Source organism: Thamnophis elegans, chromosome 11 (genome assembly GCF_009769535.1).
Source record: "Thamnophis elegans isolate rThaEle1 chromosome 11, rThaEle1.pri, whole genome shotgun sequence".
NCBI classification, from domain to species: Eukaryota; Metazoa; Chordata; class Lepidosauria; order Squamata; family Colubridae; genus Thamnophis; species Thamnophis elegans.
This window is the reverse complement of record NC_045551.1, coordinates 62,006,790-62,032,826: the sequence shown is the minus strand read 5'-3', so window position 1 is coordinate 62,032,826 and position 26,037 is coordinate 62,006,790. Positions and strand designations below refer to the sequence as shown.

The window sequence follows — 26,037 nt, the reverse complement described above, 5'->3', positions numbered from 1 at the left end:
AAGGTATCCAGAGATTGTTATGGAGACACCAGCTGCGGAAGAAGCATACTGTCAGAGTTCTGATTGGGCTGCTGGGTACTGGGAGACACTGGGTGGAGGCAAGTTCTGCCTCTTTCTGGGTCACCTGGAGCAGATTGTCTTTGGATAGTCCGCCCTCTGTCATGGTGGACTGAGTTTCTCTCCATGCACCCCAGGGGTCAGGGAGCAACTGGAGAGCCCGGGGCTCAGGAGTCCTGGTTATTTTGATTAGTTTTGAGTGAGTTGGTTTGCTGTCAGGGTTCTGACCAATGCCCTAATTAAATCATGAGCCTTGAGCCAAGCTTCAAAAGAAATCCAGTTATTTATTAAGCTCTTCCTGTCAGCACATTCCAAGACAAAGCCAACTCTAACCCCACATAATTTATGTTGCATCTCTGACCCTTTTCCCCCCTCCCCCCAAGGTGTCATCAGTCACATTCTCCAACGAAGCAATTTTGCAGGTTGTAGAGATCACTCCCCTCCGGCCACTGTGGGTAGCCACAGAGATGGCCTTGAGAGATATATGGCTGGAATGTGCTTTTGTTTTGACTGACGTGCTGCCTCACCCCAGCTGCAAAAACCGTTTTCCCATCCCCCCTGCCTATGGCACCTTGAGAGCAGGGCAGGGATGCTTTGCGAGTAGACACATACATCATCCCTCAGGCACAAGAGGAAGAAAAGCGACGATGTTGATCATCTTCCAAGATTCTATTATAGCCTATCTCAACAAAGTTCACTTTTAGTCTTCCTATGGAGTCTATTTCCTGATCATTTCTACCTTAAGAATGTATATCAATTGTGAATATCTGTGAGTGTCTTCTCTTCTCACCTTTGTATACTGTATACTGTAACAAACAGTGTGTACCTCTTCTAAACTTTATAGATGTCACTTCTGTCTTTCGGATGCTAGTGAAAAGAAAAGAAAAAGTGACATAATAGTGTTCCAAAATTTGAGACACTGCCATAAACAAGAGGAGGTCAATCTGTTTTCCAAAGCACAGGAAGTAAGACAAGAAGTTTAAGTTTAAGTTTTGTTTTATTTATATGCCGCCCTATTCCCTTTGCAGGGACTCAGGGCGGCGAACAACTCAAACGGGGAAGGGAAACATACAATACAAAACACACATTTAAAATAACCAATAACCATACCTGTCGAGAGGGGAAGAGGACTCATCGACCCCAGGCCTGCCGACACAGCCAGGTTTTAACAGCTTTTCGGAAGGCCGGGAGAGAGGTGAGGGTCCGAATCTCCACGGGGAGTTCATTCCAAAGGGCCGGAGCTGCAACAGAGAAGGCCCTCCCCCTGGTCGTAGCCAGATGGCATTGGCTGATAGACGGGACCCGGAAGAGGCCGACCCTGTGCGATCTAATGGGTCTTTGGGAGGTAATTGGCAGCAGGCGGTCTTCCACCCAATGGGTGGAAACTAATCAAAGAGAAAAGCAACCTAGAACTAAGGAGGAATTTCCTACCAGTGAGAACAATTAATCAGAGGAACGGCTTCCTTCAGAAGTTGTAGGTGCTCCAGCATTGGAGGCTTTTAAGAAGAAACTGGACAGCCACTTGTCTGAAATGGTGTAGGCTCTCATGCTACAGCAGGGGGTGGGAATAGAAGACCTCCAAAGTCACCTCCAACTCTGTTATTCTATTCTGTTCCCACTCTAAATTTCTTCTCCAAGGTCATCTCTACAAGTTGGCAATTCTTATCTTATGTTTGCTGTTCTTAACAAAAAAAAATTCTTTGCCTGTTGCTGGGAGACAAAATAAGAGAAAGATGTACTTATTATTTGTAACAGTGGATTCAGAGATGTTTCAGGAATGATATAGTACCTATTTAATAGCCTACTTTGGTATTTGTGATCATGACATTATACTTCTGCCACTAAGAACTGAGGAAAGTGTTTTTCTGTAACAGGGTTTTTAACAATGCCATCTTCTATGAATGCAAAGAAGGTATGCTACACTTTTGATTAGCAACTATGCAGATGGAATAAGTCATTTTGATAGTTGAACCAAGAAATAATAGAACTCCTCCAAAAAATTAACACAAGAGTCCAATCCCCACTTTTCTAGATCAAGACCTACTGAATGAATGAGAAATGAACAAGAGCAAAATTAAGCATTGCATATTTTTTATTATTTCTGTTGTTTTATTGAATAATTATCTAAGGAGGAGAAAGAGGAGGAGGAGAAAGAAGAAAGAAGGAAGAAGGAAGAAGGAAGAAGGAAGAAGGAAGAAGGAAGAAGGAAGAAGGAAGAAGGAAGAAGGAAGAAGGAAGAGCAATAGCACTGCTTCACAGTGCTTTTACAACCCTCTCTAAACAGTTTATAGAGTCAGCAGATTTCCCCCAACAATTGGCATCCTCATTTTACCATCTTGGAAGGATGGAAGGCTGAGTCAACCTTGAGCCTGCTGAGATTTGAACTGCCAAATTGCAGGCAGCCAGCAGTCAGCAGAAGCAGCCTGCAGTACTGCACTCTAACCACTGTGTCACCATGGTTCAAGAAGATAGAAGATAGAAGAGGGAGGAGGAGGAGACATGTACTAGAACTTTCATCATTTTATATTTGCAGTGCAACAAATACATAAGACAGATGGCTTAAGTCACCATGTCACATTCGTACAGGTGTTGTCATTTGTCTTTGAAGTCTCTTAAGAAATTCAGTTAGTTCTCTGATCTGATGGAAGGTTAGATTTACCCACGAGTACAGCAATAGCAAACTTACTGAATTTGTTGGTGAAAATCTTGATGCACTTTCAGACAAAGCAACAGTGAAGAAACCCACTAAACTCTGATTTAAACAGTTCTGAAGACGCATAAAAAAACTTAATCAGATATACTCGAATTAAAATATCATCACAGGAAACAAGTTCAGGAGACTGTCTTCTGGATGGTGCAATTCATGGATATAACACATGTCCATCTTTACACCATGTTGACTTTGCTGAAAATATTCCTGACTTTTATTACCTAGGGGTTCTCAAAATATTTAAAATGTTAGTGTTTCGCTCCTGAGACAAAAAAAAAGAGAGAGCGGAGGGATGTAAATGATAAATTTGGCTGTGGAATATTTATGTTTAATAGACCTGTAGCATTGGAGAATTATGACACCATTCTTCTTTCAGAAATAGCATGTGAAATCCTTCTAAAAAGATCAAAGCTGCTATATCGTGCATGAAATACCTCTCATCCTGTTTGATTCTTTCAGTATATAACAGGCAGCATTTACAGGTCTATTAAGCTCGAATATTTTGAGTTGTTTCCTCATCACAAGTTACTTTATAGATAATAATCAAATTGACATTTCCCCCCACTCACGATTCAGCTTACAGTTGTGAGCTAAGAAAGACCAATTAGGTTAAATCCTTATCGTTTATGCAGTTTTCTTTATGAAATGAATATGTCTAGTTATGCAATGTATTTTTGCTCACTTGGCAAACAGACTTAAGAAACCATTCACGGGACCGGTAGCCTTTAATCAAGAAGATTTGAAAGTAATGTTCTGTTAATAGCCATGCTTTTAGTTCTCCATTTAAAATGAATCCTGTATTTTAATCATATCTTAATCATTTCTTCTTAATTTCTCAAAAAAAACAAGGGCTTATATTTTGCTAATGACAAAGTGTTCAGTATTAAATTTGCATTTCCCAGTTTCAAATATTACAGTCTCTCTCTCTCTCTCTCTCTCTCTCTCTCTCTCTCTCTCTCTCTCTCTCTCTCTCTCTCACACACACACACACACACACACAGACACAGACACAGACACAGACACAGACACAGACACAGACACACAAAGACACACATTAAAAAGGAATTAATTTTTTTCTCACCTTAATGGAAAATAGCAGATTTTAAAAATACATTTAACTACTAAAAGCTAGACAATCTGTGATGTGATAATGATGCAGATCACAAGACAACTTTAGCCTGTGAATCTGCGGGAAAACAATTATGACAAAAGAAAAAGAATCACGGATGGAGAACACTCACAGATTTTAAGGGGACTATATAGCTCAGGTTAACAGTGGTCTGTTTAGAAATATGCAAAGATTTTATGGTGTGTGTGTGTGTGTGTGTGTTAAAGCTTTCTAAGGATATTTGCTTTCTATGCATTCCGTATTATTGAAAAGAAATGTCTATGTCAAACCATGTGGTCTAACTTTTCTACACACATTTTCAAATCTATTTTGTGTGTCCTCAAATACATTTTCATAAAGAGAAAAAAAGAAGAGTTGTAAGATAAAGGCTGGCTTACAATTTCATTAGCAATAGCAATAGCAATTAGACTTGTATACCGCTTCATAGGGCTTTAAGCCCTCTCTAAGCGGTTTACAGAGTCAGCATATTGCCCCCAACAACAATCCGGGTCCTCATTTTACCCACCTCAGAAGGATGGAAGGCTGAATCAACCTTGAGCCGGTGAGATTTGAACCGCCGAACTGCAGAACTGCAGTCAGCTGAAGTAGCCTGCAGTGCTGCATTTAACCACTGCGCCACCTCGGCTCTTTTTATGAACACCCCCCCCCCCCGCAAATTTCATCACCCAACTGTCTTCATTGACACCAATCATTTTGGGGAGGTGCAACTTTATTACGTGGAAATGATTTTTTTTAAGCCTCAAAATTAGTTTGCTTTTATAACTTCTCTTTTTTCAAAGTTAGAATGGCAATCGTGTTATGGAGAAAAGTTCTGTTCATTTTCCGAAAGGAAAAGTCGGAGCAAATTTTGAGCTGCTCCATGGATTTAAAAAATAATAATTCAAAGAAGTGTAGTGATATTACAAGAGACATATTGCAAGAGAAATCAAGAAAAGGTTTCAAAAGGTTTTAAACTTATTTTCCAAAAATCATAGCATCAGTGAGTGTCTTACGAAGGGCAGGAGGGATAAACTATCCCACATATCATGTTGTTAATATGCCATTGATGCAAATGACATCCTGTATGATGCAACTTGTGGAAATGATATCATTTACATTATTTGAGTGATTATATCACGTCATCTTTGAAGTCGCTGTGGTTTTCACCAATATTCATGATATGACAAATGCTGCTTTTAATGAAGCAGGTTAAGTCAGAACACGACTTACCCAAAGAGAAGGAGAGGAGGGGAGGGGAGGGGAGGAGAGGGAAGAGAAGAGAAGTTGTTAAATATAAGGTTGCACCTGGTGTCAATTTTTACACATTGCTCCAATTTAAATGCTGTACATTTTGTTTCAAAATCCATATTGAGCTAATTATACCATACAGTAGTGGTGACAGCCATTTTCAGTTGTAGACAAATACAATTCTGGAAATGAAAATGTGTGTTTTGCTCTGTCCAATTGTTCACATTCTCACTCCAATATATAACATGCCTTGAGCATTGCACATGTCATTTAAATTTGTCAGACATTTGCGATAACTAATAGTAGGGAAGTTTAAACTGTGTTGTGTTTGGTGCTCTCTGAGCTTGGTTGTTTTCTTGCAGACATTTCGTTACCCAACTGGGTAACATCATCAGTATCAGAAGATAATGGACTTTGTTCTCTGTTTATATACTCTGGCAAGCCACCCCTTCTAGCACTGATGATGTTATCTAGTTGGGTAATGAAATATCTGCAAGAAAACAGGTAAGCTCAGAAAACACCACCAACAACAACAAAAAGAGCCGAGGTGGCGCAGTGGTTAAATGCAGCACTGCAGGCTACTTCAACTGACTGCAGTTCTGCAGTTCGGCTGTTCAAATCTCACCGGCTCACGGTTGACTCAGCCTTCCATCCTTCCGAGGTGGGTAAAATGAGGACCCGGATTGTTGTTGGGGGCAATATGCTGACTCTGTAAACCGCTTAGAGAGGGCTGAAAGCCCTATGAAGCGGTATATAAGTCTAACTGCTATTGCTATTGCTAACTCCACATTTGCGATATTTGACCTGGGCAATATTTCAGGCATACAAGAAGCTCACCAATGGCCATTCCAAAGATTGAAGAATGCAATTGCAATTATGTCTTGCATTCTTCATTTTGGTTAGGAAACTTCCGTAACAGATTTCAATCTAAGGAGATCTTAAAAACATGTTCTAAAGCCAACTTCTACATTAAATCTCTTGTTGTTCCCAAGATGCGGGAAGGAGTTATGTTTGATTACTGTTGCTAGCAAGCCCTAATAGTAACTATAGCAACAAGCTGGATAGGGAACAAAGTTGTAGGAAACCTATGCATTTCATTCCAATGAGTTCTGCACTTTTAGGAGCAAATGTCCATTCCTCTTTTCCTGAAATACGAGACAGAAGAAGAACAAGCGGAAGAATGTATGATAAAATGGGCTTAAAAAAAAGGATTATAATATATAAAGGGACCAAAGGAAAAAAATATGTGGATGAGAGGAGCGAGATTTGCATTATGTTCTAACCTGAAAAAAAATTTTTTTTAAGATGATGTATCATTGGTCTTTGTCTGCAGATAAACTATCTACAAGGCATAGAATAGGTTGCATTTTTGCTGAAAATAGGAACCACATGAAGAGATGCTTTATCAGGGGATTGGGGGGGGGGGAGAGATGAAAAAAGTCAAAATGTTTTGGATACAAATACATGCATAAATTCGGAAGATTTTAAAGGTCAAAATACAATGGAAACCAGAGGTGGGTTCCTGCCAGTTCTAACCTCTTCTATAGAAGAGGTTCCACAAATCTACAGTGCCATTTAGAACCAGTTCCAGCTCCCGCCCACCGCCCGTCCGCACAGCATCAAGATGAAGAGCGAGAGGAGGAATTCTGGGGGTTGAAGTCCACAAGTCTTAAAGCTGTCAAGTTTGAACACCCCTGGTTTTTTTTTCCAAAAGGGCTAGGGGTGCAAGGGACTTGTAACTTGACAGCTTTAAGACTTGCATGCTTCAAATGCCAGAGTTTCTGAGCCAACATTTTGGTTGCTAAGCAAGAGCATTGTTAAGTGAGTTTCACCACATTTTACAAGTTGGCCACGCCCACCCAGTCACATGGCAGGCAAGTCACTCCCACCTGGTCACATGGCAGGCAAGTCACTCCCACAAAGCAGGCCACACCTACAGAAGAAGTTCTAAATTTTTTGAAACCCACCACTGATGGAAACCATAATCTTTTCTTTGATGGCTAATAGCCCAACATCTAGAAGAAGAAAAACCTGCATGGAACTTTGTTTTGTATATATGACAACTTCAGTGAAACTGTTACATGCTCAAAAGTAAAAAGGTTTGACTCTACCTACAGATAAAAGGTTGGTAAAGATAATAGAATTTGCAGAGATGGCTGAATCTTTGATAAGAGGAGAAAAAACCCTCAATATCAATATTCATGGTTGAATGGAAAATCCCTTAATGCATGAAACAGAAAAATATGTTCTTATGATTTGTGAATCAGAAGGAAAAAACAGGTAGAAACCACATGAGAGAGAGAGAGAGAGAGAGAGAGAGAGAGAGAGAGAGAGAGAGAGAGAGAGAGAGAGAGAGAGTGAGAGAGAGAGAGAGAGTGAGAGAGTGTCAGAGGTGGGTTCCTACCAGTTCGCACCTATTCGGTAGAACCGGTTCATCAAATCTACCGAACCAGTTAGAAGAGGTTCCACCAGTGGACCCGGAAAGCAGGCCACACCTACAGAAAAGGTTCCAAAATTTTTTGAAACCCACCACTGGTCCTTGGATATGATTATTCTACACTATCATGCTCATATTTATAAAACTCAGTTCCTCTGTGAAAGGTAAGGATGACTACTGCGTTTGTGGTGCAATCAGAACATTGCGTGTGTTGAAGTTGTTTTAACGCAAACCAAAGATACCTTTTAAAAAACAAGTTTAAATCATATTCTTATGCATGTCAGTGCTGTGTGTCAGGTAATTTAAGGTGGTTCTTACAAGTCTCTTTGGCATCTTCATATCCAGTCACATGGATGGCAAGCCACTCCCATCTGGTCATATGGGCGGCAAGCCACTTCCACAAAGGAGGCCACACCCACAGAGTAGGTTCGAACAATTTTTGAAACCCACCACTGGTGTGTTTTTGTGTGTAAAGATAGAGTAAGGGGGAATTTTGTAAATATATAGACTGCAAGCAAATTGGAGTAGTGTGGTGGCCTAGAGGTGGAGATCTTGCCTAACATTCAGGAGGCTGTGAGTTCAACCCTAGGTAGAGGCAGATATTTCTCTCTGTGGGCACAATGGGAATATATCTACTGAACAAAACTCTGCATTGGCAAAAGGAAGAACATCCGGCCACTAAACACTCTGCTATCTCCATTCAGTAGCCCATACTCCGCCCCACAAAGAATTATGGAGTCATTAAAAGGAGATGATGACGATGATGATGATGATGATGATGATGATGATGATGATGATAGACTGCAAGAAAATTGGAAGCTTCTATTTATTCTTTTTTATTTTATATCTATTTTTTCTTTCTTTAAAAAGTGGCCCCCATCAACAACTAATCACAACTTTAAACAGATAATTAAGAATGTAAGGGAATTAGGTTTATTGGGGAAAAAAATCATCGCAATTGAATATATGTTGTACAATGAAAGCGAGGTATTTAGTTATATTAGATGTAAAATCTGTGATTGTATATGTAATTGAGAATATGGATGCAAAAACACTTGTAACCAAACGACATGCTGCATGTAATGGAAGAGAATTTTTTTATGTTGTTTTTTTTTATGTTTAAAAATAAAAGAAAAAAAATTGGAAAAACAACAACTAATCGCAATCAATGTTCAGCTTTTGAGTCAAGAATGGGATGCTTCAGTTTGATCCGGCAAACAGCCAAAGTTCGGTTTTTGTCTTCTCTGACCAGCAAAGGGAAATGGGATCTGATTACTTATGAATGAAGGCAAATATACATATCCCAGCCACAGCAGTTTGGGGGGGGGGGGAGGCTGATATAAACAAATTCCATATGAACTGAAACTGTGTGTCAGCCTCTGCTTCGCTGCTGCTTTTTGGCTGCCATTGAAATGGGGAGGGGAGGCATGGTATTTGGGAGGGGAATCAGTATGTACTGGAGGATTGTTATTAGGAGCTGTCCTGATCATCTATCTGCGCATGTGGAAGAAGGGAGTTTCCCACCAAGGCTAACTGTCCAGCATTCCAGCCTGATGATGCTTTTTGAGGACATCTCCCACCTGACGGTTGGGTGAATTATTATTGGACTATGAAATGGGGTGCCAAGGGGAGGGGATTGAATTATACATGATATCTATCGCTTTCGCGCCTTTTTACTCAGACTCAGCTTTGCTTTGCTTCTCATCGTTTGTAATTAGTAAAAGTACCCTTAATTCTAAAGTATGGAGTTGAGTGGTTTCTTTCTTGATTATTAAATGAAGGAGCACCTGACACTGTGCCCTTGTGGACAAGGGGGCATTGGAACTATAGCTCAGGCCCTACTGCACGGCATCCTCTGTAACCATGATGGCAAACCTAGGGCATGTGTGCCACAAGTGGCACATGGAGCCATTTTTGGTGGCCCACCAGCCATCAGCTGAGGCATGCGTTTGTGCACCGGCCAGCTGATTTTTCACATTTCCGGAGGGCCAGGGGAGGCCATTTTCACCCTCCTCAGGCTTTAGGAAGGCGGGGGGATCGTGCGCACAGGTGCAGATGGGTGGGGAGATTGAGTGGTTACACACATGTGTGTGATAGCACATGTGCACCCAATTTTGGCATGCTGTAAGAAAAAGACTCACCATCACTGCTCTATAAGGACTCACGGACTCAATTTACAACACCTTACCTAATAAAATATCTGGGAAATATCTGATCCTTTTTTTTTTTAACATGCAACTTTTGTTATCTGGTCAAATTTTGTTAAGCTATATGTAAAATTAGGCAAACTGCCCACTGATCATCTATCTACCAACTGCAATATATTATTCTGTCTGTCTTTTATTTTTGCTTTTTACTATTATTATTGTTTTTCATCCTCTTGTTTATGGTGCTGGTATTGGGTGATAATAAAAATGGATTGATTATATGTCCCACGATCATGTTGCAGGATCCAATCTGAGTCCATCACAGAGACCAGAGGTTTAGTCTTCCAAGCTTTCAGGCTTGTGCTGGATCCCATCCTCAGGGAACTTCTCTCTTTACAGAATGTGTGCACTGGGATTTTCTATTAGTATTCATGCGGTCCTTAGTTGTGTGTGACTTTTAGTTGTTAATTGGGGTATTAAAGGATGCCTATGAAGTCATTGATTGTTGTTGCCTTGTGTTGTCCTGCCTCTTGGCTTTTAAATTCCTCATCAGCTGGTAGTAAATCAGCATTCCCTGTTGACTGACAAGGGGCCCATTTCCCAGGCTCCAATCATTTCCCTGGCTGTTTTTCTCCCTGCTCCGCCAACAATATTAGAACCTTTGAAATTGAATGTATGTCCTGGTTCATTGCAATGTGTGGCTACCAATGAATTTGGGTCTCTTTGTTTAAATGCTCCCTCCTGTTCTTGCAAACTAGTGGTTAGCTAGTTACTCAGTTCTCAAAGCTGTATGAGTTGCGGGCATCTTGATTATTCCTGCAAGGAACATCAAGAAAATTTGAACTTCTCTTAGAGTGATGAAGAACTGTGGTCCATTAAAATGCATGTTTTGTTTCTGTCCTGCAGATTCAGGTGCTGGTATAACACAAATTATGACACACCGAAAATGATGGCACTGGGATACTTTATGCATCAAGTACAAATTATGTTTAAGCTATGTACTCCGGCTGGCATATTGTAGACACCACTGGCTGTGCTGAAATCTCTTTTCTGGGTTAACCTTGTTATTTCTCAGTGTGGAAGAGAAACATGTCCATTTTCTGAGCAAAAGGGCTAATATTTAGCTGTTTTGAGACTCAGGGTCTACAGAGTAGAAATGTTATTTTGCTGATTTCAGTGGTTATGTGTTTTTCCTTACTGTGCTTGTATTCTATACTTCATCCACTGTTCTTCAGACAAAATATCTGATGATTTTATGGACTGAACATATGGATCTATTGAACACATATGAATTCAATGTATAAATAATCAAAGGAAAGATGAGACCACGTGGGTGGAATGGTTTGGCTATTTATTTTTGTTGCCACATTTTTCTTGACGGTATTTAGGAATGTGTTAATAAAATTGATGTACATAAACACCTTCCTCTATACGCGGATCCGGCTGTCCAATGTATGTTCTTTCAGATGTCCTCCTAAAAGCTTGACTAATTAGCATTTCTTTAAACACATCCTACTAATTCAATAGAGTGAAAGCTAGTTAAAGCTATTATATATTGGCTCAAGCTCGGCAAAGCAAGGAAACAGGTTATGACAAGGTTTTCAATTAACAGTTTATTAACTATTACATGAACAAATTGGGCATTTACTGATTTTTTTATATTTTAAATGCTGCCTTCCCTGATATCTTTCTGTGGTTTGATATTTCTCACTCATTTAATGCAATTCATTCATTGTTGCTTACTTTAAAAGGGGATTTATGATGTATGGATGACAGGTATTTTTTTTTTATAAATATCTTTTAACAGTGACGTGTGGTGAGCTTTATGGCTGGTAAGGCAGCAATTTTTTTAGACTTGTGGACTTCAACTCCCAGAATTCCACAGCCAGGCATGCTCAGTTCCGATTTAAAGCAACAGCATTTTTCCCCCTTGCAAAATAAGTTTTCCCATTCTTTTTCTTCTCCCTTCCCCTCCTTCTTCCCTCTCTCCCTCCCTCCCCCCTCTCTCAAACAGACACACACAGAGAGAGAAGTTGGATCCCTCTCTCACTCACTCACTCTCAAAGAAACACAAACACAGAAGTTGGATTGGATATATTTTCCAATGGCTTGAAAGCAGCTCCTCTGCCATACCCCCCCTTCCCCTGCTGCCTTCCGATCGGAGACTTTGATTGCAGGTGAAGCCATGTTGCCTTTTCAAACTTGTAATCAGTGAAGCTGATCTTATATACTTTTATCTAGCTCTGTGTGTGTGTGTGTGTGTGTGTGTGTGTTTGAAAAGGAAATGTGGCTCTGCAACATTTGCCTTTGAATTCCTCCCCCCTCCCCCACACACGCACCTTTTCCAGCTGTTTCAGAGAGGATTTCAACTCTGCTTTTGCTTGCCCTCATGAAAAGAAAAAAAATATAAAAAGAGAAAGGCCAGAGCTCTGAGTCAGACTGAGCTAGTTGCTCCCAGAGAACTCTAAAAAGCCTCTAAAAATGCCCTCTACAGGAAGTGAGAGAACACGTGCCTCCTTTACATAAGGAATTTTTTGCCTTTTAACCCTTGCTTAACTCTGCTCAAGTGATCATAAAGCTGGAGTAAAGGAGGCCCCCTAGTTCTCTCGCCTCCCACTGCAGTTAAGCACTAAGCAGAGTCATCCACTGTGACTCTGTCAGCAACTACCTTACTACCTACACATACATGTGAATCCAATAGAAGACACATTGAAACCAAGTAGCTGCAACTCTAAAACCACACCAGCTGCTATGGGAACAAAAAGTTTTTAAATGCATTTAAAAGTCAAGGCATTCATTGATTACACTATCTGGAAGATTTTTAAAAAAAATGATAATGGGGTAGGTTGAGAGTTGGTACTCTCCATGCCAACGAAATGTTTCTGAAAGAACTACTCCTTATTGAACACAAATTGTGTAGTGGAGGTTAACACACAACCTCTGAAGAAGCTTTCAGAACACAAGTGGATGCTGTTAGAAACTGGGTTCCTTCAAGACTGTGGCTGGTCTTAATAACCACAACACTTTGAATTGCGATCACCAGTGAATTACAGAAGGTATTAAGAGTTGTTAACCTTATCTTGCAAAGCTTCTCTGGTAATATTGTATTATAAACTAGGGCATACATAACCTTTGCTAGACCAATTCTCGAATACAGCTCGCCTGCCTGGAAATCTCCACTGTATATCGGACATTAACACAATTGAGCGAGTCCAGAGGTATTTCACAAGATGAGTCCTCCACTCCTTTGCTCACAACAGAATACCTTATGCTACCAGGCTTGAAATACACGAATACTTGAAGTACATAAAATTATATCCTATAACAGCCTACCTGTCAATGACTACTTCAGCTTCAACTGCAGTAATACAGAAGTACACAATAGATACAAATTCAAGGTAGACCGCCCCAAACTTGATTGCAGAAAATACGACTTCGGCAACACAGTGGTCAATGCGTAGAATGCTCTACCTGACTCTGCTGTTATGTCCTCAAACCCCCATAACTTTAACCTTAAACTATCTACTGTTGACCTCACCCCATTCCTAAGAGAGGGGTGTGCATAAGCGCACCAGAATGCCTAACGTCCCTGTCCTACTGTCCCCATTTATTTGTACCCATTTCCTGTGTTCTTATTCATGTTTATCCTTATTTTTGTTATCTTGCACATGAGTGGCAAACTAAATAAATAAATTTATTTTAGATAGATAGATAGATAGATAGATAGATAGATAGATAGATAGATAGATAGATAGATAAATACAGAATAACAGAGTTGGCAAGGACTTTGGAGGTCTTTTAGTCCAACTTCCTGCTCAAGCAGGAGAACCTATATTGAGAGCTCATGCAAGATTGCATGAAACATTGAAGATACATTCACAATCACAGTTCTGGTCAAGCTTTGTGCTGACAATATATTTCACTAACTCCATATTGGAGAGAAGCCCTAACACAGTATGTTTCAGAACTACTTCAGAAGACTCTGGAACCAGATGATGTAGATATCCAACAATTGGAGGTTTACTAGTGGTGGGTTTCAAAAATTGTTCGAACCTACTCTATGGGTGTGGCCTCCTTTGTGGGAGTGCTTTGCCGCCCATGTGACCCGATGGGAGTGGCTTGCAACCCATGTGACCAGATATGAAGAGGCTGATGACACTTGTCAGAACCACCTTAAATTACCTCACACACAGCACTGGCATGCATAAGAATATGATGTAAACTTGTTTTTTAAAGGGCATCTTTGGTTTGCGTTAAAACAACTTCAACACACACAATGTTCTGATTGCACCACAAACGCAGTAGTCATCCTTACCTTTCACAGAGGCACTGAGTTTTATAAATAGGAGCATGATAGTGTAGAATAATCATATTCAAGGACCAGTGGTGGGTTTCAAAAAAATTTTGGAACCTCTTCTGTAGGTGTGGCCTGCTTTCCGTGTCCACTGGTGGAACCTCTTCTAATCAGTTTGGTAGATTTGACGAACCGGTTCTATCGAACCGGTGCAAACCGATAGGAACCCACCTCTGAGGTTTACCTATCTACTTGGTGCTGCTTAAGTTATCATGCTCGGTTAGCAATGTGTCTGATGCTCAGTTAGCAATGTTTGATGAAGAAAACTGGGCAGCCATGAGCTCTGTGACATACAAGCCAACCCAATTTGGGATATTGCATAATATCACTATTGACCATCTGGTGTGTCTGTTAAGACACCAGCTTTAGTGGGCTGATTCTTGCCATATTGGAACTGGAGACAGGGTGCAATATGTTTAACCATAGTTTTCAAATTAGAAGAAGGTTGTTGTTGTTTTTTTGCCCAGTAGTCTTAAAAAAAAAGAAACTGCTGTGATTGACAGTACCAGACTATTCATGGTATATGTAAACTTGTTTTCTTTCAGATCAACCTGAAAGGAAGACATATGATCCAACAGTAGAGTTCATCATATGTTCATTTTCAAGGTACAGCCCTGACCTTTTTCCTTCTTGGAAAGATCTCAAAAACACGACCAACTCAAGAAAAATGTATTTGTTAAAGAGTAGCAACAGAGCAATGGTTTTCTCCAGAGCCAGATTTTAAGAAACTCAAGGGATTTTTTTAAATGCCAATTTAAATTAATAATATGTAGTGTACCGTAACTGTTTACTGCAACCCAATTCCATCAGTTTGTTATAGTACAGAGCTATAAAAAATGTTATTTAATCATGTCTGTTCAGTTTTATAACATGAGTTTCCTTTTGAGATTTCTTTAAAAAGGGGGAATGGAGGTAGGTGAAATTCTCTTCTCACTTAAAGGCAGCTACACTAGAATGGAAATGTCCTAAATTTCATTGTGCAATTAGCTCTTTACACACACACACACACACACACACACACACACACACACACACTTTCAGGATTCCAAGTAACATACCTATATCAAACCAAACTCTGAGGCAGGCAATTTCCTCAAAGAATAGGTTTATTGCAGAGGTGGGTTCCTATCAGTTTGCACCAGTTCGGTAGAATTAGTTCATCAAATCTACCGAACCGGTTAGAAGAGGTTCCAACAGAAAGCAGGCCACACCTACAGAAGAGGTTCCAAATTTTTTTGAAACCCACCACTGACACACACATAGACTCACACAGAGAGAGAAAGAGAAAGAGAAAGAAAGGAAGAAAGAAAAAAAGAAAAAAGAAAAAAGAAAGAAAAAGTGAGAGATGAAAGAAAAAGAGGAAAAAGGGACAGAGAGACAGAAGGAGAGAGAGAGAGAGAGAGAGAACACATGGCTGGCAAGCCACTCCCACCAGGTCACATGGCCGGCAAGCCACTCCCACAGAGTAGGTTCAAAAAATTTTTGAAACCCACCACTGGTTTATTGAGTATGTCATATTGGCACAGGCTGGTGAAAACTGATTCTGATTCTTCCCGCAGTTTCCACCTAGTTAAAAGTAAAAGTTTGTCACTTTCTCAAAACAATCAGTCACATGGTCCAGTCAGGATGCTGTCCAGTTGCTAGGTGACTTCAACCATCTCCTTCCGAGGACTTGCAGGAATGTTTTTGGTTCCCAAGAGAAAGAGGACACTTTGGAAATTAGATTTTTTTATGATTTTTTTTTTTTTTAGCTTGAGATTGAAGCTGTGAGGGTTTGAGGCTGTAACAGGGTTTGAGTTGGGTAGAGCATTCCAGGCGTTGACCCCTCTGTTGCTAAAGTCATATTTTCTGCAATCAAGTTTGAAGTGGTTTACCTTGAGTTTGTATCGATTGTTTGCCCGTGTATTATTGTGGTTGAAGCTGAAGAAGTCGACGGGAAAGATGTTGTAGCAGACAATGTTGTGTACTATGTTTAGATTGGACCGCAGACAGAGCAATTCCAGATTGTCCAAGCCCAAAATTTCAAGCCTGGTGGCATAGGGAATTCTATTGTGAGTTGAGGAGTGGAGGACTCTTCTCGTGAAATACCTCTGAACCAGCTCAATCATGTTAATGTCCGATATACAGTGTGGATTCCAGGAGGATGAGCTGAATTGGTCTGGCAAAGTTATAAAAAAGGGAGATTTTTTTCCCCCACTGGGGACTGTTTCATTGTTGCAAGAATGCAAGGCAGATTTCAATATGGATTTAATTTATTGAAAGGTGTTAAGACATGAGTGTGACAGTGAAATCCATCTAATGGCGCAAAGAGCACATCGTTCTATATCAGCAAATGTTCAGAGCTCTCTTCTGAATTCTTTGCGGCTGCACAATCTTAAACTGGAATGAAGCTGTGGATCTCAATTTACTTCTCACGGGCTGCAAAAATGTTTTGGGATGGGAGAGAAAGAGAGAGAGGGCTAGAGAGAGGGGGAGAGAGAGAGATAGAAGTCTATCCTCCACAGTCTTTTCTACTCAATGTTTTTCATTCACTGTCTACAATCTTTCCCTCCTTCTCTCTCTCAAATCTTCCCCTCTCCCCTAGAGCATCTTCAGGGGGAAAAAATCCTTAGAATCTCTTACAACGGCTCCTTAGGACTATTAAATGTTGTGCTTCAGGCATCCCGCAGACAGGGAGCAACTTAAAGCGTCTCCTATATTCCATTGCGGCCATTCCGCTCTGTATAGTAATTGTGGTTTAACCTGTAAGGTCACATTTCATAAGAAGTATAACAGCTATCGCACCTAACGTCCACTAAGCACCTCTCCCATACATACATAATGCCTCGGAAAACATAACAAACTCATCACATTCTAGTTTTAGAAGGAAACCAAGTATTCCAAGTGTAATGTTCCCAGCAGTAAATGGCCCAGCAATTTCTACTCCAAATTTTACAAAATCAACAGATGATTGTTTCTCCGAATAAGCCTGACTAAAGAACTAACAGAAAACAGTGCCAAATAAAGTACTGAATCTTGATCTATCTGTATGATATGATTTTTTTTAAAAAAAGGGCTGAAATGAGATGGATCTAAACATCAATTTTCAGTACTCAGAAAGCCATTGAAGCAAGAGCTTCAGTGTGCACATTATAGAGAAGTGACTCTTCACAATTGTGAAACTTGACTTCTGCTGATCACAACTAGGCTGTTGTCTCCGCGCGTGATAAAAGGGGATTGCTCTTACTTCCACCTTAATTTCAAGATGTTTCTTCCACCTTCCCAAGCCAGCCAAAAGCCCTAGGACCGTGATGGCAAAGCCATGGCATGTGTGCCTGAAGTGGCACATGGAGCCATGTTGCCTGGCACACGTGTGTCCTCATCTATTCCTCTTCTGGGTTTCTGGCGTGCATGAGCACGCGACGATTAGCTGGCCTTCATGCATGTGGAAATGCCAGAAAGTGGAAGAGTTGGTCTTCTGTTTTCTGGTGTGAGCATGCACGCCGGCTAGCTGATCATCGTATGTGCATGTGTGCCAGTAAGCGGAAGACTAGCTGGCTGGCATGCATGCATGCCACCAGAAACCGAAAGCTCATTTTCTGGCATGCGCATGCTCCCTGGGCAGCTCCTCTTCCAGGTTGCAGCATGTGGTGCTGAAAAGATTCGCCTTCACCACCCTAGGATTTCCACCATGTCCTCTATTTGACCACTAACTAGGTCCAACCCTAGCTAGCTTTGAAGAAAGCCAAGAGACTTTTCTCAGAATCTTTGTTTCATCTCATCTTGTCTTCTGCATTATGAGTGATGATTCGATGGAGCAAGTCTTCTCTCCCTAGGATACCAACTCTCTGAAATTATTCTTATAAACATTTCTTCCTGTTCCTTTGTTTAAACCATACTCCTACTGTTAATAATGAAGACTCTGTTTCCTTCCTTGTTGAAAACACTCTCCCTGCTTAGATGTTGAACATCTCTCTGTTGTTATGTTTTGTAGATGACTTTTACATCTTTAAATAATTATGTGTTTGATTATTTAACTGCCCTAATATTTCATAACACCTTGGTGGGGCTTTAATGTAGAACGTAAGAGGGATATTTTCACACAAACAAAGAGATAAGGCAGTTATGTCTACATTAAGCTAACTTCACAATCACTTCAACCACATCTTAACAAATCACAGTTCCCTCCTGCGTCTCCCTACTTCAGAACTTCATATTTGCTTCCAGGAATGCTCATATCATCCCTACAAGAGGAATATCGTTTTGATTTTTAATAACCCCTAGAGCTGTAATCTTATAGAATATGTTATAGGCCCATGATGCGAACCTATGGCAGAGGCGCCACAGGTGGCAAGTGGAGTCATTTCTTAGGGCATGTGAGGCATTGCCCTGTCAGCTCCAGTGCACATGTGTGCACTGGCCAGCTGATTTTGGCCTTCATTTTCGGCTGTTTTTCACCTTCAGGAGGCTTCAGCCTCCAGAGGAAGAAAAACAATCCAACGCGCAAAACCGGAATTTCAGGAATGGATTTCTGGTTTGCATGTTGAGCTGTTTTTCTCCCTTTGGAGGCTTCATGGAAGCCTCTTGAAGCCTCCAGAGAGCAAAAAATGCCCCTATGGACAATCCAGAAGTTCAGGAATGGTCCTCCGGATTGCCCATAGGGCTGTTTTTCTCCCTCCGGAGGCTTCAGGAGTCTTCCCTGAAGCCTCCGGAGAGAGAAAAATGGCTAAACCATGCCATTGTGCACCAAATGTGGGGGGAGGGCAGGTGGTCACGTGCGCATGTGTGTGGGGAGGGTGCATAGAATTATGGGTGTGGGCACACATGTGCAGGACACACACACACCCGCTCCCCCCGCTTTTGGCACATGATGGCAAAAAGGGTTGTCATCACTGTTATAGGCGATCTTGTGAGACCAGTTCAAGTAAAACTCATTTTTAATTTACTCATTCGCCCTGAAGGATTTTATAATGTGCTCTAACTTCCGTATGGTGGGTTTTATATTTTGGCACCAAGAAAGAAAGATTGAGGGCCAGAGCTCTCACGAAGCTTGGCAAAATGAAGAAGCCTCAACAGATGGACACCTCAGGTAGCAGACTGAAATCAACATGGCTGATTAATGCGCAAGTGTGCAGCCGCGCTCAAGATCAACGTCAGGCCTTCAACATCTACTCTGTGGTAACTTGTCAGGGAGAAGAATGTTAATCTACAGAGTTAATTTGCAGATTTTTGCAAGAAGACCTCTTTGAAAGAAACTTTGTAAAGGTTGATTCACCATGTGCTACTTCCTTTCTTTGTCTTTTCAGCCAAAGAAGCACCATCCAACCAATCTACTTAAAAAGAGCCCAGCCTGAATAATTATATACACCAATTGTTCTCCATCTGTTACTAGCTTGATCTACGTACAAATGCAATTTTGTTGTACCAGAAAAGCAAATAGCAGATATTCAGCTGTTCAGTTTTTTTCCAACTTGCTCTGCTAGTGGAATTTGTGCTATTATGGTTCTACCTGTAGATGAAAAACTGATCGACACTCAAATAAGGGTTTATAAGTCATTTCTAAGTCTGTTCCTGTTGGTGGTCTGCTTTAGGAAAGATAATTTCAGGATACATTATTAGTACTAGTACTAGTAAGTTATTGATATTAACGTTATTGGCACTAGCACATTGGAAGTGCTAGTAGTAATTGTAGGAGTAATTCTACTGAACTGTTAATGTTACTAATTACTGTTACTTATGCTAGTAGAACTAGAAGTAATAATTGGAATTCCTTAGTGCTTGGTCTCTCTTCTCTCTTCTCTCTTCTCTCTTCTCTCTTTCTGTGTGTTTCTCTCTGTCTCTCTCTTATTTCTCTCTGTGTGTTTCTCTCACTGTATGTCTTTCTCTGTTTATCTCTTTCAGTGTCTCACTTTCTCTCTCTCTCTCTTTCTGTTTCTCTCTCTCTCTCTCTTTCTGTGTGTTTCTCTCTCTCTCTCTCTCTCTCTTATTTCTCTCTATGTGTTTCTCTCACTGTATGTCTCTGTTTATCTCTTTCAGTCTCTCTCTCTCTCTTTCTGTTTCTCTCTCTCTTTCTCTCTGTGTGTGTTTCCCTCCCCCCCCCCCGGTCTCTTTCTCTCTCTCTGTCATTTTGGCATAAGATTACTAGACAGGCTCCACTGCCAACATTTTGAGGCATTGCTGTAAGTCTCTGTATCCCTCCACCACATAAATTCTATACCCATATTTGGTTCCCCATGATATTTAGGACATCTGAAACAACATATTGATAAACAGTAGAATTTATCATCTAAGCTGCCATTTCAGGGGAAATAAAGTGAATATTGTTTTGCTGTATTTCCTTATAGCTGGGTGACATATGGTTTCCCATTGTTGTCTTACATTACACTTCCTGGTTTTTACACTCTTCTTGAAATATAGTCACTATGCCATCTTGCCACCATCTCCCCAGGGTATGAATGGCTTACATTTCACAAACAAGATTCATGATCATGTCAAGTGTTTATGGTGACTTGGTAAGACCACACTTGAAATATTGCATCCAGTTTTGGTCACTACAATTAAAAAAAAAGATGTTGAGACTCTAGAAAGAGTGCAGAGAAGAGCAACAAAGATGATTAGGGGACTGGAGGCTAAAACATATAAAGAACAGTTGCAGAAACTGGCCATGGCTAGTCTAGTGAAGAGAAGGAGCCGAGGTGGCGCAGTGGTTAGGGTGCAGTACTGCAGGTCACTTCAGCTGACTGTTATCTGCAGTTCAGCGGTTCTAATCTCACCAGCTCAAGGTTGACTCAGCCTTCCATCCTTCTGAAGTGGGGAAAATGAGGACCCAGATTGTGGGGGCGATATGCTGATTCTGTAAACCGCTTAGAGAGGGCTGAAAGCGGTATATAAGTCTAACTGCTATTGCTATTGCTAAGGACAAGGGCAGACATAATAGCAATGTTCCAATATTTGAAGGGCTGCTACAGAGAGGAGAGGGTCAAGCTATTTTCCCAAGAACCTGAAGGACGGATAAGGAATAATGGATGGAAACTGAACAAGGAGAGATTCAACCTAGAATTATGGAGGAAGTTTCTGACAGTGGGAACAATCAACCAATGGAATAGAAGTTGTGGAGGCTTCATCACTGGAGGCTTTCAAGAACAGATTGGGCAACTATTTGTCTGAAATGGTATAGGGCTTCCTGCTTAAGCAGGGGGTTGGACCAGAAGACCTCCAATGTCCCTTCCAACTCTGTTATTCTGTTCTGTTCTTATCAAAAGTTTATTGTAATGAGAACTAGGTCAGTTAGAAAATCTTGAAAGCTGAATGTAAGCTCTTTTATCAGTAAGTACATTAAGGCAAAGACTTTGATCTTCTTTCTAATTGTATTTCATGAGGAAGATGCTAATCATCTATTTGATACTAGAAGCTTTCATCACACGTTGCTTCCAGTTAGTTGTGGACCAACTTTTCTATCTCCCCGCACAACAACATTAAATTCAAAACAGAAGGGTTTTGTTGTTGTTGTTGTTTGTGGAAAAAAAGCAAACCCAGCTAGGCATCAGTTTTTAACAGATTAACAGAGTTGAAAAGGACCTTGTAGGTCTTCTACTCCAACCCCCAGCCCAAGCAGGAGAACCTATACCATTTCTGACAAATGGCAGTCAAGTCTCTTCTTGAAAGCTTCCAGTGATGAAGCTCCCAGAACTTCTGAAGGCAACTTCTGTTCCCTTGGTTGATTGTTCTCACTGTCAGAAGTTGAGAACAATCCTTATACCTAGGTTGAATCGTTCCTTGATCAGTTTATTATCCATCATTCCTTGTCTGGCCTTCAGGTGCTTTGTAGAATAGCTTGACCCCTTCCTCTCTGTGGTGGCCCCTCAAATATTGGAACACTGCTATCATGTCTTCCCTGGTCCTTCTCTTCACTAGACCAGCCATGCCCAGTTCCTGCAACCGTTCATCATATGTTTTAGCCTCCAGTCCCCTAATCATCCTGATTGCTCTTCTCCGCACTCTTTCTAGAGTCTCAACATCTTTTTCATAGTGCAGTGTCCAAAACTGGATGCAGTATTCTACATGTGGTTTTACTAAGGCTTTATAAAGTGGCATTAGTACCTCACTTGATCTTGATTGTATCCCTCTGTTAATGCAATTTAGGATTGTGTTGGCTTTTTTGGTGCCGCTGCACACTGTTACTTCATTTTTGACTATTTGTCCACTAAGACTCCAAGATCCCTCTCACAGCTATGGCTATTAAAGCTGGTTTCACCCAGTCTATATACGTCATTTTGGTTTTTCTTGCCTAAGTGTAAGACTTTGCTTTTTTTCTACATTGAATTTCATTTGTTTGTTTTAGATGGAAATTCCACATTGGCCAGTTGGAAAAAAATATATTGGCTAGCTGAAGGAGAGAAAGATGAGAACAGTTAGGATCAACATACTGTGGCATGAAAACATTGCCAAGGGTTCGGGGAGCAAAGCTACTGACAATATGGACGAAACCTCTGTTCAAATGCAAACAATGTAATGTCTAAGCCAGAAGCTATTCTAACCGTTTGTGTCCTGGAGTCATTCCCACATAAAGCTCCTATCTTAGATGGCAAGTGGAGGGAAACAAATGTCCGTACTGAGCTTTTAAGTCTGTGGCCAACTCTGGAAAAAGATATATATAGTTATATATACAAATCGAGCATTGGATTTATATTTTACTGACAATGAAATGAAAGATTAGTATAAATCTATTTCAAGCTATTTATCTCTCATCAGCTAGCCGTACCCTTTATGGGATTCGAACCCAGGGTATTTGCATATTAGATAAAGGTAAGGCTCCCCTCGTGCATATGTGTTAGTCACTCCCAACTCTAGGGGGCGGTGCTCATCTCTGTTTCAAAGCCGAAGAGCCAGTGCTGTCCGAAGACCTCTCTGTGGCCATATGGCCAGCATGACTAAATGCCAAAGGCTCACGAAATACTGTTACCTTCCCCAAAAGGTGGTTCCTATTTTTCTATTTGCATTTTTTGCGTGCTTTCGAACTGCTAAAGTGGCAGAAACTGGGGCAAGTAATGGGAGCTCACTCCATTACACGGTGCTTGGGATTTGAACTGCCAAACTGCTGACCTTTCTGATCAACAAGCTCAGTGTCTTAGCCACTGAGCCACCATGCCCCCCTTTGCATATTAGTTAGAAGCATTAAAAAGAAAGGGAACAGCTAGCTGACGAGAGCTAAAGAGTTTGAAATATACTCGTTATAGTCTCGATTAATGTCTTTGTCAGTAAAATATAAATTCAACAAACAAAAAATAGTTTGTCACAAAAGCAACTGCCTGTGAAGGCTCCTGGACTGGGGCTGAAAGGTGAAAGTCGAAGCAGTTTGCTCCATCCCATATTTGGGTAGACCAGTTTGCCCTGATAGACTGGTCTTGCTGGAAAAACAGATAAATGTAGCATTAAAGCATGAGTAACCTATTGTTCTTTTGTTAACAAATTACCACTGCAAAAACAGTGCAGAGGGGGCACAGCCTCCCAATATTTTTTTTTCATGTTTACCTTAACTATGTTCCAAAGAAGCATGATTCCTTTGCCTTTTATCTGCTCTTGCTGATTTGCAGGCTATTTCATTATCCCTCTCTGTTTATTTTTCTTTCACAGATTAGCTGGGGTGCACCGATATGACCCTTCATTCTGCCACTGATATGCCCATTAAAATAGCTTTAGATCACAGGTGTTACGCCTGAATCCCTGGAGAGCTGCTGTTGTTGCTCAGAATAGGGCAAAAACTAAACAAGGGGTCTGACGTGTGATAAGCAGCATTTCAGCTTTCCGTAGGAAGACTCAGCCAAGGTTTGCTCTCTGGTGGCTGTGTCTTCCTAATCTAAATCTCACCTGTTATTCGAAATGTACTATCAGATCATTCCACTGTAAGAAGATCCAAGTTGTGGCCTGTCACCCACCAGCCCCTTCAGCAATCAAATCAGAGAAGGAGGAGGAGGCGTGGGATTCAGGATCAGCATCGAGGCAATTTGAAAGCTCCAAGGGGGGGGAAGAGCCGAGGTGGCGCAGTGGTTAGGGTGCAGTACTGCAGGCCACTTCAGCTGACTGCAGTTCTGCAGTTCGGCGGTTCAAATCTCACCGGCTCAAAGTTGACTCAGCCTTCCATCCTTCCGAGGTGGGTGAAATGAGGACCCAGACTGTGGGGGCGATATGCTGACTCTGTTAACCGCTTAGAGAGGGCTGAAAGCCCTATGAAGCGGTATATGTCTAACTGCTACTACTACTGCTACTGGTATTCAGCCAGTTCTGACAGGTTCCGGAGAACCGGTAGCGAAAATTTGGAGAGTGAGGAGGGAATGGGGATTTTGTAGTATCCTTCCCCTGCCACACCCATAAAGCCACATCCTTAGAACTGGTAGTAAAAAAAAATGAATCTCACCACTGGGGAAGAGGGAATGGAGCTGGCAGAGAGGGGGGGAGGGAGGCAGGGAGTGGGAAAGGGAGAGTGGAACAGAAGGAGACAGAGGCAGAGCCTGGGCCTTCTGTCAGTCCTCAGATGGCAAGTCAACATCTCCCATGTCTGGAGGTGGCTGATGAGGAAAAAGAGAACATCTGTGTCCAGTGCCTGAACCGCAAATATGCAGAAGGCAGAGGAGAGGAGAGCAGTAGAAATCTATGGGCCGGTTCTTGGGATGGAAGCCACTGCTGCTAGCGAAGTCCCACCCTAGCTCTGGGGATAAAAGGCATGGGGCAGAGATTAATATGCGTGGCAGACAACTATTCATTTTCCTATCAGTCAGCCACTGATAGCCTTCACTTCCGAATCCTGTCTGGAAATTATCAGAATTCTTCTTGGAATCTGCAGCGCCCTCTGAATTTGTGTGTGTGTGTGTGTGTGTGTGTGTGTTTGTGTGTGTGTGTCTGCTGCTGGAAGAAAGTGAGTGAGCTCTCCCACATCTACAAATTTGTCTCATGGGAAAACAAGGAAATTCACATTTGATTAAGGTGTGTCACGTCATGTATTGACACATGATGGAAATACATTAAAGTTGGTAATTAAGTGTTCTTATGGAACCATTTTCTTAGGAGTGGTGTGGTGGCAAAGAGGGGAAGCTCTCGCCTCACAATCAGGAGGCTGTGAGTTTGATTCTAGGTAGTGGCAGGTATTTCTCTTTCTGGGCTCACTGAGAATATATCTGTGAACAAAACTCTGCATTGGTGACATAGAGCCGAGGTGGCGCAGTGGTTAGAGTGCAGTACTGCAGGCTGCTTCAGCTGACTGCTATCTGCAGTTCGGCGGTTCAAATCTCACCGGCTCAAGGTTGACTCAGCCTTCCATCCTTCCGAGATGGGTGAAATGAGGACCCAGACTGTGGGGGCGATATGCTGACTCTGTAAACCGCTTAGAGACGGTTGAAAGCCCTATGAAGCAGTATATAAGTCTAACTGCTATTGCTATTGCTATAGGAAAGGCATCTGGTCATGAAAACACTTTGCTAGCTCCATTCAGTTGCCCAGACTCCACCCTGCAAAGGATTATGGGTTCATTTGATGATGATGATCGTTGCTTACTTTTTGAAAACAGACCAGAGAGATTAAAAACTGCCACCTACTGGGACTAGTAACGGAACCCTAAAACTATTGATTTGGGGTTTCAAAATTAATAGCACCTGCATCTAATGGAGGTTGTAAAGCCGTAGGGAGCACACCTTTATCTGTATCTCCTCATCAGAAGGAATTGTCAATTTTACCTAGAAAGCATAACAGCTCCTCTTGAATCATACTTACTATTTTTTTTTAACAAATACCTTCTGCACTAGATAGCATCTGAAATTTAATTATTACATTGGTGTGATGTAGAGTCCTGGTGGAAGTCAAATTATGCAAAACACCACTATTTTAACTCAATTCCAAACCCAGCGTCTGAAGCAAAAATTTCTCATATCCATCATTCCATTTGCCTTCCTGTTTATTTCAAGAGCAAAGGCTGCTAATTAAATTCACTTTTTTTTTCCTCCCTGG

At 41.3% G+C, this 26,037-nt stretch overlaps 1 long non-coding RNA gene across 1 annotated transcript in view; it reads right to left on the bottom strand.

Annotated features, from left to right (window-relative positions):
- Positions 1 to 1,546: 1,546 nt before the first annotated feature.
- Positions 1,547 to 26,037, bottom strand: part of LOC116515113 — a 43,452-nt gene continuing 18,961 nt past the window's right edge. Inside the window, exon 3 of the long non-coding RNA XR_004256191.1 lies at positions 1,547 to 1,767. This is a non-coding gene — a long non-coding RNA (uncharacterized LOC116515113). The remainder of the gene's footprint in view (positions 1,768 to 26,037) is intronic.